This window comes from Cetorhinus maximus, chromosome 34 (genome assembly GCF_964194155.1).
Source record: "Cetorhinus maximus chromosome 34, sCetMax3.hap1.1, whole genome shotgun sequence".
Lineage (NCBI taxonomy): Eukaryota > Metazoa > Chordata > Chondrichthyes > Lamniformes > Cetorhinidae > Cetorhinus > Cetorhinus maximus.
The window spans coordinates 8,793,721-8,812,325 of NC_135912.1; positions in this window are offsets into that span (position 1 = coordinate 8,793,721).

Genomic DNA, 18,605 nt, shown 5'->3' on the forward strand with positions numbered 1-18,605 from the left:
CTCTCCGCAGACGCTATCAGACCTGCTGAGTTTTTCCAGGTATTTTTGTTTTTGTTCAAGCTGTTGACTGTTGTTCAATGATTGTAATTGAACCCAATCATCAGGGGACTCAAATCTCTCCCCTGATGTATTGCCTGTCCTATAAATGATGTGAACATTCTCAACGTAACAATCTCAGCATCTGGACCAACCATCACATCATCGATATTATCGAAAGGGAAAGAATGTCTCTTGTTTTTCTGACAAGGCTCAAGGTTCTATGGGCACTTTACGATATACAGGAGATTTACTTCCCCATATTGGCTGCCATTGGCGTCCCAGGTAACTACTACCAGCAGCTGGTACATGGGTAAGCTGATATTAACAGCACGTGAAATTTTATCCTGCATCTCGATCTCTTTGTTTGTCTAGCTGCCCTATATTTAAAGAGTGGACTGTCCTTCAAAACCGTTTCGTTGGCTTGACCCTTACTTTGCAAAATTAACGTCTCCTCCCTCTCTTTGTTTAAAATTGGGAGCTGGAAAATTAAGAATTTAAATCGGGCTACTATATCCCTACGTGCATTAATAGTGGGGGAGGCGGTGGCATAGTCACTAGGGTAGCATTGCTGCGACCTAGGGTAATTCGTTGGGGAACCGCGTTCGAATCCCATCACAAACAGATGGTGACATTTGAATTAAGTAAACATTTGGCATTAAAAGTCTGATGATGAATGTTGCCAATTGATGAAAAAACACATCTTGTTCACTCATGCCGTTTATGGAACGAAATTTGCTGTCCTTACCTGTTCTGGCCTACATGTGATTCCAGGCCCACAGCAATATGACTGTCTCTTATGGATGGGCAATAAATGTTGGCCTAGCCAGCGACGCCCACATCCCATGAAATAATAATTTAAAAATACTATTGAAAGATGATAACAGGTCTAGGTGTATTAATTCAAAGTAAAACTTTAATCAGAGTACTAGCTAGATTGTTAAAGGGAAAATTCAGGGTGGTGTTTTGAACATCATGGATGGGTACCTGGGAACTGCTGCTTGCAGTTTCTGTTCCATGTAGAAAATTCAGGACATATCACGTGTGTCGGAAGCAAAACTCAATCTGAGGATTCCCGAGCTTGAGTTCCTGTGGAGCATCAGGGAGGTGGAGACTATCCTAGGTTGTACGTTCCAGTTGGCGATCACCCACAAGTCAGAATGAATTCAGGACAGTAGATGGGTAGCTATCAGGAAGAGTAGGAAGAGGCAGCATTTGAGTGTGTGTGAAACTCTCAAACAAAGATTCAGCTTTGGAGACTGCTGGGAGTGGTGATGCTCTGCAGGAGTGCAGCACACCATAGCACCAATGGCCAAGGGGCTGTACAGCTGGAAAAAGCAAAGTGCAGTTATTACGAGAGATTCCATAGCCAGGGGAGCACATGGTGTGTTGCCTCCCTGGTGCGAACGTAAAGTACATCATGAAGGGGTGCAGAATATTCTGCAGGAGGGAAGGATTGAGCCAGAAGTTGTGGTGGACGTTAGTGCCAACGACGTAGAGAGGGCAGGCATCGACGCCCTACTGTCAGGATTTCAAGAACAAGGGAGCTCACTTAAAACTAGGACTTCAAAGAAAGTAATCTCTGAATTACTCCCAGTGCCATGTACTCGTGAGCGAGTAAATGAGATGATAGTGAGGGTCAAAGCGTGGCTTGAAGCACGGTGCAGGGCGGAGTGCATCAGATCTGTGTTATTGGTTCCAGTTCTGATGCAAAAGGCACCTATTCTAAAGGGGCGGGTTCCAACTCAACAGACTGAGACCAATGCCCTTACAGTAAGGCTTAATAGTGTGGTTAGGATGGGTTTAAATTAATTTTGCAGGGGGTGGGCGCCAGCATACAGAAGCAGAAATGTGGGTTAAGGTGCATACAGATAGAATAATATGGTCAGATGGTTTGATCAGTGGCAAATGGAATTTAATCCGGAGAAGTGTGAAGTGACTCACTTGCGCATGACAAACAAGGCACGGGAATATACGATGAACGGTAGGGCCCTGGAAAGTGCCGAGGATCAGAGGGAGCTTGGTGTGCATGTCCACCGGCCCCTTAAGGTAGCAGGACTGTTAGACTAGGCTGTTAAGAAGGCGTGTGCGATATTTGCATTTATTAGCCGAGGCATAGAATATAAGAGCAGGGAGGCTATTTTGGATCTGTATGAAACGCTGGTTAGGCCACAGCTAGAGCATTGCGTGCAGTTCTGGAATCCGTATTATAGGAAGGATGTGATCGCACTTGAGAGAGTGCAGAGAAGAATTACCAGGATTTTGCCTGGGTTGGAAAGTTTAAGTTGTTAGGAGAGATTGGATAGACTGGGGTTATTTTCCCTGGAGCAGAGAAGATCGAGGGGGGACATGATTGAGGTGTATAACATTATGAGGGTCATAGATAGGGTAGACAGGTAGGAACTTTTCCCGTTGGTGTAGGGATCAGCAGCCAGGGCGCAGAGATTTAAGGTAAGGGGCAAAAGGTTTAGAGGGGATGTTAGGAAGAAATTGTTCACCCAGAGGGTGATGGGAATCTGGAACTCACTGCCTGAAAAGTAGAGGCAGAAACCCTCATAATATTTGAGAAGCCAAGGCATACAAGGCTATGGGCCTAGTGCTGGAAGATGGGATTATAATAGTGAGGTACTTGTTTTACTGGCACAGGCTCAATGGGCCGAAGCTCTTTAATCTTTGCTATTGATCTCTATGGCCCTATTTCTATGACTCTACATAGAAAAGTACTAAGTATGTTATCAGGTGTGTTCATAGTGCCAGAGAAAGCAACATATAGGCGAGGTGTAGGCACAGATTACAATGTGGAAATTTACTGTTGTGATTATGGGGGAGACCAACAGGCACACGTATTAAATATTTCTGGATGCAAATAGATCTAGTAAGATAGGAAAGGAAGGAAAATGGGGAAGGTGGCAGCATGAATTAAGGATAACATTGCAGTACTGGTGAGTGAAGATGTCCCAGAGGGGTAAAGGGCACAATCCATTTGGCTAGAGCTAAAGATCAGAAAAGGAGTAATTACATTGCTTGGTGGAATCTTTATGACGTCAATTAGTGCGAACTATGCGACTGAACACATTTGAGGTGCAAGAATTGTACAGAAGTCAGAACGGGAGAGTTTAATTATCCGAATATAGTCTGCAATAATAGTATAAAAGGTAGAGAGTGGAAAGAGTTCTAAGAATGTGTTCGGGAAAATTTTCTACTGCAAAATGTTTCACTCAAACTAGATATGAGATATTGTTGGACAGGGCTCTTGGGAAGGAGGTGGGCCAAGTGGATCAAGTGAGTCAGTAGATGAACAGTTAGGGGTTAGTGGTCATTATATCACAAGGTTTGGGTTGGTTATGGAAAAGGTGAAGGAACAATCCGGAGTAAGGATAATTGACTGGGGAAAAGTCAACGTTAATGGGGTGAGAATGGATCAGGCTCGAATGAATTCGAATCAAATGGTGGAAGGCAATGGGCTACCTTTAAAGAAGAGATATTTTGGGAACAGTAAAGGTGCACTCCCACAAAGTGGAAAGGCGGGGAAGACAAATCCAGGGTTGCTTGGATGATAAAAGGGGTAGAGATTAAGATAAAGAAGGATAAGTGTACATACTGCGGTCTATACAACCAAGAACCAGGCTGAAATGTAGAAGGCTCAGGGGAAGTTGAAAAACTTATAAGAGAATGGAAGAGGGAGTATGAAAAGGGACCAGAGGCTAATACAAAAGGGGAATCCAAACGTCCTCTGTGGACTTATAAACAGTAAAAAGTGGTAAAATCAGAAGTGTGGCCGATAAGGGGCCAAAGAAGGGATTTACACTTCGAGGCATCGGGCATCGCTGATGTATTAAATAAATAATTTGCATATGTCTTTATCAAGGAAGAACTTTCTACATACTTCATGGTGAAGGGGGAGGAAATTCAGACATTTGAGGGATTTAGAATTGATAAGGAAGTGTCGTTGAATAGGTTGTCTGCACTGAGTTGATTAGGCACCAGCAACGAAATGGATGCATCCAAGGACACTGAAGGAAATATGAATGAAAATTGCATAGGAACTGGACTTAACTTTGGTCTTCCTAGGGCTCAGGCGCTGATACCAGGGGACTGCAGAATTGCAATTCCTACACCCTGGTTCAAGAAAGAGTGTTAAGATAACCCCAGAAACTAAAGGCCAGCCAGTTTAACTTCGGTGGTGGGGAAGATCCTTGAAACGATAATTCGGGGCAAACATGAGTGTCACTTCGACAAATGCGGGCTAATTAAGGAATAACAGCCCAGATTTGTTAAGGGAAATCGCAATTAGCTAAATTGTTGGAGATTTTTTATGAGGTGATACGTCAGGCTGATGACAGTCATGGTTTTGATGCTGTGTACATGGACTTCCAAAAAACATTTGATAAAGTGTTGGAAAAAAGAGTTTTGGCCAGAGTTTTAGCTCATCGAATAAAAAGTACGGTAACTACATGGGTACGAAATTGGCTGAGTTACCGGAAAGAGAATGTAGTAATCAATTAATGTTTCTCTTTTTCGACTAGAGGAGGATTGTAATGGAGCTCACCAGTGAATAGTTTTGGGATCAGTGTTCCTCCCGACATATGTTAATGATGTAAACACTTGCGTACATGGAACATTTCAAAATTTGCAGTTGATTCGAAATTGCGAAACATTGCGAACTGCGAGAATAGTTTATAACTTCAAATGTACATAGGCATGGTGGAATAGGTGGACACATGGCAAATAAAATCTAATGCAGAGAAGTGTGAAGTGATTCCCTTTATTTCAAATAGCACGGGGAACCAACATAAAATAAAGGACACCATTCTAAAAGATCGTCAGAAATGAGGTCTGGAAGATTATGTACATGAATCGCCTAAGGTGGCAGGAAAGGCTAAGAAAGCCCTAAATACAGCATACAGCATGCAAGTCTTTATTAATGGGGGAATAGGATATTTTAAAAGAGGGAGATATTTTGAGCTTGCATAAAAATCTGGTTCAGTCTCCACTGGAGTATTCAGTCCAATTCTGGACTCCGCACGTTTGGAGAAATGTATTGGACAGAGCACAGAAAAGATTCATGGGAATGGCCGGAGGTATGAGAAACTTCAATCATGTAGATTGATTGGAGAACTTACGAGGGTATTCCTGGAGGAGAGAATGTTGAGAGGAGATTAGTATAGATGCAGTCAAAATTATAAGGGGTCTGAACAGAGAAGATACAGAAAAATGTTCCCATTTCTCTAAGGCGCACCCATTCCTGATATTCCCAGGTCTCTGATGATTACATCATTGCTTGAAGATTAGTCATGGATTGACATGATGATAAAGCCAATATCCTAGAGGCATTTTACCAGTTAAAAATAATTAGATCCCATCACTGAATCCCAAGCAAAACTGTGTTTTTTAGTAACATTGCATGTTATTTTTAACGAATGTTAACTGCCTTGTTAGATTGCCTGTGCTGCCATTTCAATGGAGACGCCTCAGAACTCTGTCATCATAAAAAGTCTTTCATTGGAAAAGCTTTAAGCTCCTGTCAACTACTTGGGTCTGATGACTAAGTTGTCCATTTTTCTCTTACTTACAGTTAACATGGTGACAATTATGATCCTGTATCGAGGAAAGTGTGGCCTCTCTAAATGCATCACGTGGTACCTGATTGCCATGGCAGCAGCTGATCTACTGGTTGTTTTCATCGACCTGATACTGAGACAGATTCCTATTGTCTATCGAGAACAATTTAGTTTTGTGAGGTCCATTCATCTGTGTAATATCCATGCAACCCTGCTTTATGCTGTCACTGACTGTTCTGTATGGTTCACTGTCGCCTTTACCTTTGATCGGTGTGTGGCCATTTGTTTCCAGAAGCTGAAATCTAAATATTGCACTGAGCAAACAGCAGTTGTTGTCCTTGGAACGGTAACTGTTCTGAGCCTTTTAAAAAACACTTTTTGGTATTTTCTATATACACGTGATTATTGGCTTTCCAATAGTCCTTGGTTTTGCCGCGTGTTATTCAGTGTATCTCGTTCGTTGGCCTGGGCCGTTGTTGAACTAATGCATTACGTTTTAACGCCACTTATTCCATTTCTTTTGATTTTTTTGTTCAATGCATTGACAGTCCGATACATTATTGTGGCCAACAGAATCCGCAGGAGACTCCGGGTTCAGAACCATGGGGAAAGTCTCAGTGACAATGAGATGGGGAGCCGAAGGAAATCCATGATTTTACTCTTTGTTATATCTGGAAATTTTATGCTGCTGTGGCTCGTGTTTATGGTCTCTTCTATGTGGAGGCGATTAGATTACTTGGGATATCCTCTTTCTCTGCCCACATTTGTGCCTGAAATTGGTTTAATGCTACAACTCCTGAGTTGCTGCACAAACACTTTTCTTTATGTAGTGACCCAGAGAAAGTTCAAAGAGGAGTTGAAGAATGGAGTAAAATACTGCCTGATAATGATTGCCAAAATAATTCGATAATGAAAAATAAAGTTTTCCGTTATAAATCCTGGGCTTTCAGTCATGTTCCATAGAATGCTTTGTAAGTAGCCTTGAATAATCTTTTGTTTTTTTCTAGAGCATTTCGTAATGTGGACACATGTTCAAAGTAGTCTAATGGCATGGTCAAATGTGGTTAATTTCATAACCTTGGGTCAGGTAACCATTTTGTTTTCAAGGGCAGGATGCAAACACTAGTTAAGCACAACTGTGGTTTCAGCAAATACTAACCTTGTAGCAGTTAGCTGATTGAGTCAGTCCCGTGCTGAGCTCATGGTCTATTTTCTTTGTTTCGTAAAGAGGCATTTTCCGATTGTTTAGCAAATATATATCATTATATCGGAATGGACCATAACTCAAAAGGTGCTTAATACTTCACGGGAGACTAGTTTCTCTGAAATTTGCCACTCGTTGAAAATCAGGAGGGTCAAAGTCAAAGCAGCAGGGGCGCTTGCAAAGCAAATCAGTCTCTGTGCAGTCATTGGGATAGATGGAGAAAATGAATCAATATTCCTTACATTAAATTGGAATTCACTCCAATATCTTAGTCTAAGTCTGATTGAGTTTTGTAAAATTTTCACAGCAGATGTTAAATGGATTACATTGAACATTGTCCTGTATTACTTACCTGTTAGTCATTATAGCAATTTGAGAATCGAACAGAAAGATAATTGGCCTTATAGCTATTTGGTTGCCCATTAAATACAGTGCAAGGTAAAACATCCAGTGCTAAGTAAAATCACGCTGAAAGAGCATAGCTGAAGATAATTCAAACTCTCCATAAAATGTGACATAAGGCTGAAAGAACGTTGCTGAAGATCAACCAAGCTCTCCATAAAATGTACAATAAGGCTGAAAAGGCTTTGCTGAAGATCATCCAAACTCTCCATAAAATATAAATTGTTTTATAAAGTGTCCCAATCAAAACGATGCAGTGAATCTATTTGTTCAATGAATTCAAGTAATGTCTGTTTCCTTGGAACTAACTTTGAATGGTTTCCTGGAGGGTTTTGCTCCCTATGATGAAGGGATGATGGTCCTCTGCTGCATGAAAATGCTCGTGGGAGCAGCGTTCCTAAAACGAGTCATCACCCAGCTCAGAAAATTAGTAACATAGAAAAAGTAATAAGACATTTAGCACCTTGTCATGGTTGTTAAGTAAATTAAACAGCTGATGATTGATTTGTACCCCAACTCCGTGCACCTACCTAGGCCTGGAAGCCCTTAGTAATCTTGCCGTGAAATAAAAACTAACATTCAGAGATTTGAAGGTTTACATTCACTTGGCTTAGCAGCCTTGGGGGAGAGTGTTGACGGTTTCTACTGCCATTTTGGTGAATAATACCAGCCTGGTATGAAGCTGCAATGACCGAGCTCTAATGTCAGATTATTCCTACATGTCCGGGAATCCCCCACCGGATAATTCGCCTTTCTCTATATATTACATCCATTAGCCAGGCAAAACACCTCAATTAAATTAAAAGTTGAAATATGTATAAAGGAGAGAACGTTATGTGTAAGAGGAAGGCATTTTAAGATCTAACAAGTGATAAAAGCCTCCAGCCTCTGTGTACCAAGTTTCCACTCATAGGAACCGAAGCTAAGATAATTTACTGTGCATATCCCTGTCCAGGGTATCCTGTGCTTTGCCTGGGTTTGTTAAAATCTATTTTGTTTTTATTGATGCCTTAACGGAGATCTAATTGGAAGTTAGATTAACTAGGGGAGACAGGAGTTAACATAGTAGTAATTTGTGAACATATGTATGTGCTTAAAGTCATTTTTTTGCATTAATGAATGCTTAATTTAGCTTTGTAAGAAACGTATAAGACACTGAGGCATTATTATTACTGGATTCAAGAGACACATCTCGAAATAAATTCAAATTGTAAAATAGCTGTGGCAGTTGTTTCAAGTTTCCCTCTGGGGTTTGAAGAGCTCAGCATTTACCACCTGCTGTGCCATAACAGGGAACTGAGTAGAGATTTGCTAGAGGTGTATAAGCTTATGGGCGGTTTAAATAATGTAGACAAATAAAAACTTCTCCAATGAGCTGATGATGCAGGAGGACGGGACACAGGCTTCAGGCTTTGAGCAAGGGAGGCATGTGTCGGGGCAGGGAAATAAGTAGAACATTTTGTACAGTGAGTGGAGAAGACCAGGAAGTAACTCGCCATTAAAAAAAGTTATGGAAGCAGTGCCATTTAATATTTCAAAAGGAAGTTAGATGTGCATGTGAGGGAACCATTTCTTTCGGGGTAAAGAGGATAAATCGAGGGAATGGCCCTGAGCTTTACTTTACAGTTTACTTACTTTTTACAGAAGCCAGATGGACTCGATAAGCCAAAAGGCCTCGGTCTGTGCTGTAATGAGTCTACGACTTTATTGCTCCATGACACTATGACTATACCTAATTTAACGCCTTTAGCTCGGACTCACACTGATGAAATTATTCTGTTTCAGTAACAATATGGCCTTCATAGATGTGCCAAGAAGTAATGAAAACACTCCTGACAATGTTCCAGCACCTTTGACGTTTTGGTTAATATTCATTTACGTGAAATAAAACATCAAACAATCTTCTGTCCCGGTCCACTTCCATTTATTGATTTATTTTCACTGTTCCATGAGTCCTTTTTCTCCATTTCCCTGCAGTTTAGAAAATACCCTGTTCCACCTTTCTTAGCTCCAATGTTAATGACCTCACATTTCCTCACGTTGAGTTTCATCTGTCACAATCTCATTCGCATTTAAACTGTAACCGTCGAGTTGCAACATTCTGATTGCATAATTTACTGTCTAACCTAACCTCTGTCATCATCAAACTTGAATATATTGATAGCTATTCCTTCTCTAAGTCATGTGTCAACAACGTGAAAAACATTAGGTCCCAGTATACCCAGTTGCAATCATAGCCTGCAAATTTGAGAACCTGTCCATTGGACTCTAATCCCTCAGCTCGCCAGTGTCGAGTATGGGGGGTACCCCTAGCTGAGCTGGGGAATCCCTGTCGGAGGTTCCCAGGTAAGGGTATGCAACGCAATTGCCCAGAAGTGCTCACTTCTTCTGGACAGTTGTCCTGCCCTGGAAACCATCCGAAAATACGATTTAAATCGTAAAACTTTGGTTGGTTCCGCAAGGGTTACACCAATAGTTACTTAGAAAAAGTTAGAAGAATTAAAACCTCTTCCGACTTCTGGGTAACTATTGCAAGGACCCACGGGTCTCCCCAACACTTCCGATCCCCACCCGCGGGCTCCCCTCACACAACCACCACACTCCCCCCGCCCCCACCCTACGGGATTCCACGCAACCAACTCCACTCCCATCCGACCCCCACACCTCCGACATCTGACACCCCCTACCCCCCTGACCTCAGGATCCCAGGACCTCCGACACCTCCCACACACCAACCTCCAACCTTGACCAGACATCGAGCCCACACCACAGGCCTCGGGCAGCCCCCGCCCACCTAGACATCCGACCTCACCAACTCAGACATCCGACCAACCCCGCCCCCCCGATCTCCGAGCCCAGCCAACCATCTGGACCTGCACCCCACCCCCTCCACAATCCACAGAACCACCATTCTTGCCCAGCCCCCGGTACCCCGTTCGCCCACAATCGCCGGACAATTGTGTACCCACTAGACCTCTGGCCACCCCAACCCCAACTAAATCTCCGACAGCTCCTCCCGCCCCTTATCTCCGACCCCGTTCCACGCCCCCTGGACCGTCGAGCCCACTGACCCCTCCCTCGGAACCCCACCCCCCAAAACACTCTGGACCTCCGAATCCCAACCCCCGCTAACCACCAAGACCTCCGACCCCAACCTACCCCACCCCACCCCCGCCTTCGACACCCCCAAATACAATCATTTATTTTAGTGACTTACCTTTTCTCTGGCCTGTCAATTTCAATGGCCCTTTAAACTTACCCGCTTTACGGCATCAAGTGTCGTAAAGGAGGCGTGGCCTCCTTGAATCCACAGGAGCTTCACTACGCATCGAAAGACTCCTCGTTGGCCCGAAGCTGCCCCGGCGAACGGAAGTGCCAGCGTAAATTTCAAGGGCAGGTAAGTGTATATTCATTTCCTCCGGCCACCTCTTTCCGACGCTTGTTGGAAGTTACGGCCCATTATCTCTACTGTCGATCCCCAATGTCCAACTCATTTTTGTTATGATTGATTTCAATAATTTGCCTCCAATCCCATGTGTTCTCATATTAGTTAAAGTTACTTGTATGCAGCCTTATCAGAGATCTTCTGAAAGCCAATTAGTAAGAACGAATCATACATCTCTCCAGCACAGGTGGTGGGCATTCGGCCGAAGGGTTTGCACCTGCTCTTTCAAATTGAGTAGATACACAACTGTATCATCAGACTTTTAATTCAAAGTTTTTGTTCAATTCTAATTTCAGAATGGTAGGATTCGAATCTGGGCTCCCAGAACATAAGGGTACGTGTCTGAACAGTAGCTCTATATGAAAATAGTACGATACCACGATCTCCCCGGTGGCTGATAGCTATCGCATGCTGTGCTCTATGTATTTTCCACAGACCCCTTTTTTCTCATGAGGCCTGGTCCTGTATTGTGAGGGGCATAGCTCCACAGTCAATTAACATACTAACCTTGTTAATTAAATACATTTTATTTTTGAAGCTGCAGAGTTTATGGCAGCATCCACATTGAAACTGCAACCTCTGGGACCGTGAATGTTATTTTGTATCACTTGAAATCCTCAGAAGGAAATTAAAGCTTTACTTGACTCGTCTCACATTAAATTAAATGATGTCAAGATTTTCTTTAGAGGACTTAGTGTGCTGTGTCTATCGATCAGTCATGTTGAATGTAAATATGAATGTCAATCCTTTCGCCTTGTTCGTGGCGAAGTTCCATGAGATGGAGCAGCTCAGATAAAGTAATGTACTGGTGAGGGCATAAAATAATAGCATTTGGCAAACAAAGGCCAGAACACAAATTTTCATTATTGTATGATGTATCATATGTTGATCTGTAAATTCTAGCAATTATATAACGAACGTTATTATGCTGCTTTGTTGCGGTTTTGTTTTTGTTGGCATCTTGAGTCACGTAAATTTTCAGGCATTAAAACTTGATCCTATTGGAAAAATATTTTGGAAGTCCTGAGCCAATAGCTGGCTTCATAGTGGTTATATCAAATATAATATTTTAAATGGCCTTTCAAGAGCTCAGGAAGTTCCTAAGCACTTTACAACCAATGAAGGATTTCTTGAAGTGTGTTCACTGCTGTATGTAGGAAATCCAGCAACCAATTTGCATATAAGAAGGTATCCCAAATTACAATGTTAAAAACACAAGGCCAGATAATCAAATGTAAGTGACGCCTAATCAGGGATAAATATTGGAGGCTTGAGCGAATGCGCCTGTTACAATATTTTGAAGGCATTGATTGCATGGGTGATTCTGGTCAATTAGTGATTTAGACATTACAGGACAATTATTGCAGAACGAGCAGAGTTCCCTCAAGGACCATATGCACCTCTTCGGCTCTTCTTCAAAAACACTGAATAAATACAAAGACAAAATCCGGGTTGAAACTCCAGTATGGTAGAGGGAATGAAGGAACATTGGAGGTACCAGTTATGAGTTGAGAGGTGCTGCCAAAGTTCTCATTGGTGGAAAGCTAAAGCAAAGAAGGATCACATCCGGCCCATCTTATCTCTGAAAGCCGTTGAAAAAGTGAGGTAAATGGCCGGCTCATTCACCACAAGACAGTCAAATTTTCTATTTCAGGCATTTTTTCCAATTCTCTTTTGAAATTTGCAAGAAAATGTAGTTTGAACCGCATTTCAAAATGTGCTGCCCTTGTTCTTCGAGATGGTAGTGGCCTTGGGCTTGAAGGTTCTGTCTAAAGAGGCTTGGTAAGTTCCTGCAGTGAATCTTGCAGATGGTACACTGCTGCTATGGTGTGTCAGTGGTGGAGGGATTGAATGTTTGTGAATGGGGTGCCAATCAAGCTGGCCGTTTGGCCCTGGATGGTGTCCAGCTTCTTGAGTGTTGTGGGAGCTGCACTCATCCAGGCAACTGGAGAGTATCCCATCACACTCCTGGCTTGTGCCTTGTAGATGCTGGGCAGGCTTTGTGGAGCCAGATGGTGCGTTACACAGAATTCTGAGCCTCTGACCTGCTCTTGTAGCTACAGCATTTTTTTATGGCTAGTCCAGTTGAGTTTCTGGTCAATGGTAACCCCCCCCCCCCCCCCCCACCACCACCCCCCACCCCCAGCTGTTGATACAATGGGAATCTGCGATGGTAATGCCATTGAATGTCAAGGAACATGGTTAACTTCTGTCTTTTCGGAGGTGGTAACTACCTGGCACTTGTGTGGTGCGAATGTCATTTGCCACTTGACAGACCAGGCCTGGATATTGTTCAGGTTTTGGTGCGTTTGCACATGGACTATTTCAGTCTCTAAGGAGTTGCGAATTCTGCTGAACATTGTGTAATTATCAGCCAACATACGCACTTCTGACCTTATGATCGAAGGAAGGTCAATGATGAAGCAGTTGAAGATGGTTGGGTCGAGGACACTCCCAGAGGAACTCCTGCAATGATGTCCTGGAGCTGATTACTGAGCTCCAACAACCACATCCATCTTCCTTTGTGTTAGGTATGACTCCAACCAGTGGAGAGTTTTTCCCCGATTGCCATTTACTCCAATTTTGCTAGGGCTCCTTGATGCCACAATCTGTCAAAAACTCCATTGATTTCAACGGCGTTCACTTTCAGCTCACCTCGGGAGGCACTTGTGTGGCACGAATCTCACTTGCCACTTTGCAGACCAAGCCTGGATATTTTCCAGGTTTTGGTGCATTGATCATGGCCTACTTCAGTATCTGAAGAGTTGTGAATGGTGCTGAACATTGTGCAATTATCAGCGAACATACCCACTTCTGTCCATGTTTGAACCAAGGCTGTAACGAGGTTAGGGGCTAAGTGGTCATGGCGGAGCCGAAACTGGACGTCAATGAGCAGGTTATTGCTAAACGAATGCGGCTTCATAGCACTTTTGATTGCCCCTTCCATCACTTTACTGATGATAGAGAGTAGACTGATGGGCAATAATTGGCTGGGTTGGATTTGTCTTCCTTTTGTGCAGAGCACATAACTGGGAAATTTTCCATATAGCCGGGTAGATGCCAGTGTTGCAGCTGTACTGCAACAGCTCGGCTCGGGATGTAGCAAGTTCTGGTGTACAAGTCTTCAGTAATATTGCCACAAAATTGTCAGGATCCAAAAGCTTTGCACTATCCAGTGCCTTCAGTCGTTTCTTGATATCACGTGGAGTGAATCGATTTGGCTGAAGACTGGCATCTATGATGCTGGGGACCTCTGGAGGAGGCCAAGATGGATAATCCACTCGACACTTCCGGCTGGAGATTGTTGCGAATGCACTGATGTGCTGGGCTCCCTCATCATTGAGGATGGGGATATTTGTGCAGTCTCCTCCTTCAGTGAGTCGTTTAATTGTCCACCACCATTCACAACTGAATGTGGCAGGACTGCAGAGCCTGGACCTGATCCGCTGGTTGTGGAATCGCTTAGTTCTATCTGTCACTTGTTGCTTATGCTGTTTGGCACACATGTAGTCTTGTGTTGTAACTTCACCAGGTTAACATTTTTAAGTATGCCTCGTGCTGCTTCTGGCATGCCCTCCTGCACTCTGCATTGAACCAGGGTTCATATCCTCGTTTCATGGTATGTTTCGGTAGGGGGATATGCCAGGCCATGAGTTTACAGTTTGTGGGTGAGTGCAATTTTTCTGCTGCTGATGGCCCACTGCGCCTCATGGCTGCACGGTCTTGAGTTGCTCGATCTGTGCGAAATCTATCCCATTTAGCACGGCGGTAGTGCCACACAACACGACGGAGTGTATCCTCAATGTGAAAGTGGGTCTTCATCTCCACAATGTCTGTGCTGTGGTCACTCCTACCGATGCTGTCATGGACAGATGCATCTGCGACAGGCAGGTTGGTTAGGATGAAGTCAAGTATCATTCTCCCTCTTGTTGGTTCCCTCACCACCTGCCAGAGACCCAGTCTAGCAGCTATGTCTTTTCGGACACAACCAGCTCAGTCAGTAGTGGTGCTACCGAGCCACTCTTGATGATGGAAATTGAAGCCCCACCCCCGACCCAGAGTACATTCAACGCTCTTGGTACTCTCAGTGTTTCCTCCAAGTGGTGTTCAACAAGGAGGAGCACTGATTCATCCGCTGAGGTGATGGGGGAGTGGGGTCGGCATGAAATAATCAGCAGGAGGTTTCCTTTCCCATGTTTGGCCTGATGCCATTAGGCTTCAGAGAGTCCACAGTGGATGTTGAGCACTCCCTGGACAGCTGCCTCCTGCCTGTACAACACGTCTGCAGGGTCTTCCCTGCCCCTGGGGCAGGGCGTACACATAGATAGTGATGGTGATTGGCTTGCTAGTCCATGTCAAAGGGCAGCTACGATTCAATTACATTTCTGTGGATCTTGAATCACATGTAGGCCAGACCAGGTAAGTGAACAACAATAGTTTCATGCAAATTTCATTATCTGCTGTGGTGGGGTTCAAACCCAGATCACTATAGCATTACCGTAGGTTTCTGGATTACTAATCCAGTGACAATACCACTGCACCACCGCCTCCCCGAAAAGCACAAGTTGATCAGTTGGTTAAGAAGGCATATGGAATCCTTTCGTTTTTTAGCTGAGGCAAATAATATAAGATCAGGGGGCTTATACTCCTACTGTATAAAATGTTAGTTAGCCCACAACTTGAGGACTGTTTGCAGCTCTGAACCCCTCATTACAGAAAGGATGTGATTGCATTTAGAGAGGGTACAGAGGAGATTTACGAGGATGTTGCTAGGACAGAAAATTGACGTTATTAGGAGAGAGTAGATGGGCTTGGGTTGTTCTCCTTGGAACCGAGGAGGCTGAGGGGAGATTTGATTGAGATGTACAACGTTTTGAGGCCGGGGCCTGGATAGAGTGGCTGGAAGGACCGCTTTCCTTCAGCAGAGAGGTCAGTGAGTAGGGGCATAGATCTAAAATGATTGGTAGAAAGAGTTGAGGGGAGATGAGGGAACTGTTCCCACAGAGAGGGTTGTGGGGGTCCGGAACTCACTGCCTGAAAGGGTAGTAGAGGCAGAAGCCCTCAACTCATTGAAAAGGGGTCTGGATATGGACCTCAAGTGCCATAACCTGCAAGGCTACGGACCAAATGCTGGAAAATGGGCTGAGGCTGGGTGGCTTGTTTTTCATTCGGCACAGACACGATGGGCCACGTGGCACCTATATGGGCCACAAATTTTCTATGACCATATATTATCTATGCATATGCAAAAGCAAAATATTGCAGGCGTTGAAAATCGAAATTAAAACAAAAAATGGCAAAAACACTCAACAGCAAGGCATCAACTTTAGTGAAATGAATTGTGCTAAATTTTCTGTTTGATGACCTTTCATCAGAACTGGAAGACCTCATGAGTCAGTGCCTTAATGCAAGCTTGGAGCCAGGGAAAAGGTGTAAGTGGAAAGATAAAGGGAAGAAAGGTTGGAGGGCGGGAGGTATTAAATGCCATAAGCAATGACGAAAAAGGAAAACGGAAGGGCAAGGAATTTCTGGCAAAGGGAATGTTTTAGGAGATTAAAATCTATCCTTGAGTTTTACGTCTAGATATAAAGTCTCGGTCAGGTTTCTCATATTTGTCACAGTGGCTGCACTTTAAAAAGTACTTCATTGGATGTAAAACAACTTGAGATCTTCAGGGGACTCGTAAGAGTCGATGGGCTGTAAGTTCCGAGCTCTGGGTCGCTGTTTTTGGAGAATACCCCATTATTGCGCTTGGTAACCAACCACCCCACTCCCCCGCCTCCTGACGGCCCCTCCCGTAACTTCCCAGGGGAGGATTGCACGGCAAACTGTCCTGGAAGTGTGAAATTCCCTTGGGCAATTGCCATCCAACAACATCGCAAACTTCCGATGGTTCTTGCCCTGTTACGCCAATAGTTACACAGAAAAACTTTGAGCATTGAAACCACTTCCAGCATCTGGGTAACTATTGTACAGGCCCACATCGACCCCTCCCCGCTTCCCCAAACGGGACTACTCCTCTCTCACGGGACTCCCTCACACTCCCCTCGCTCTCCATGGGAGACTGTCCTGCAAAGGACTCCCACCACTCACGGAACAGCCCCCCAAGTCCTCCCCCCACATGACTTCCCCCACCCACCCTCGGGACTCCACCCTACTTCCTCCAACCCCCGACTACACCCCTAGGCCCAGGCCGATCCCATTCCCCTCCCCCCCAAATGCTTGACCCAATCCGGCACCCCCCCCCCCACCACCCACCAAAGACCTGACTCTGCACCAACTCTCCGACCCCCACACACGAATTACTGCCCGACCCATCCCAGTCTAACCCCACTGGACACCCCCAATCACCCAAGACCCGAACTGTGAGGTACGGGCCTCGAGCTGATTTCCCCAAATAGTGTTACTGGTAGGGGTGACGGGGATAGAGGAACTATGTCAAAGGGAAGCGAATGTTCGTGAGGCCGAAAGAAAATTCCTGGAAAGTGGTCTGCTACAGCTGAGGAGAAGATGCTTAATGTGACCAGAGAGTCCAGCTACAGAAATGCTGGTGATGGAGGAATGGGAACATGTGTGGCTCTAGGATAAAAACATCTCAACATCGATAGGTACAGGGCAGGCATACCAATGCTCCCCATCTAGCCAGCTGATGTTGACTAAGTGCTGATCTCATTATTCAAAGGAGCAGAGCATCTGATCACTGTACCGATCTCTCATCACCACCCTCAGGGTCACATTCAAGGGGGCAGGAGCCTGTGCCCGGCCAACCATATATCAAGAGCATAGAGGAGGAAGGCTCCCCTCGCTCTTCACGATCGCAGATACTCGCACCTCGATGAGTCCGGACTCATTATTGGACACGGCGTTAGAGGGTGAAGCACATGTTACCTCAGGGCTCGAGTTTTCCGGGGGTGAAGGGGTGGGGGCGGGATGTGCAGGACTGGGGAGCGTGGAGAAGGGCGTTGATGGTGGCTGGCAGAAGCTGCTGAGTCCAGTCCCCCTCGGAGGATGGAGGAAAGGTACACCGCTGCTCAGCATGGTGCAGAAACGCCGGAGTTGCCTGTGGCACTGCAGAGTCATGGCGTGAGAGGTCCATTCCAATCAGCGATTCAAATAGACTTAGTGCTTTGAACAGGGGAGCTTCTCCCTTGAGATGGGAGGGGGGGAGGGAGGAGGAAGGGTGGGGGGGGGGGTGAGCGGAATCCTCGTGGAGAGTCCAGGTGCAGCAATAATCGGAGTGGATGCAAGAGCAACACACTGACATGCACAGGTTACAAGTCAGACAGAGTAGCATTGACCAGTCCATGGTCACGATTGCACAGTGAGGTATGGAGTGAATGTCAGCCGCCTTGCCCAGCTGGTAGTCTCCTCAAGCCATCACAGGAACCATGAAAAGGCCTGAGCAGGCAGCAGGTGACGATGAGGGGGCTACACTTCCAGAGGGCTTGGTCAGCCTCACACGTCTCCAAGCCTTCTTCGTTTAATGAAGAATCTCTGGAGCCATGTCCATGATAGAGGCTACCCCCACTGTGTTGCTGAAGAGGGCGACCATCACCAACACCTCATCTAAATGCAGGTGCGAGTGAGTAGGCTGCCTCCTCCTCATCCTCTATCGCAAAGGGAGCACCAAGTGGAAGTAGTTTCATGGAGGGTTCTAAATCAGTGATCCCACTTCTCAGCTTAGCTAGATATTTACAATGTCACCAATGCACTTGGCAAGTTGTTACACCAAAGTAGATTTGTGTGTTTCTATATAAAGCTGATAATATTCCACAGAACACAAAGTTAGTGTTGGTTTTGCGGTTGAAGATTGCACCATGTTCGCAATCTGGAGACTTACAGCCCTCCTCTCCTCACCGCTGTATCCTTTCTGTTCCCGGGGCCCTGCCTCTACCCTGGCAGATGCTGCTCCTCATCACTGGTTGGCCAACCCCTTTGAAACTTGATGCAATTTCTT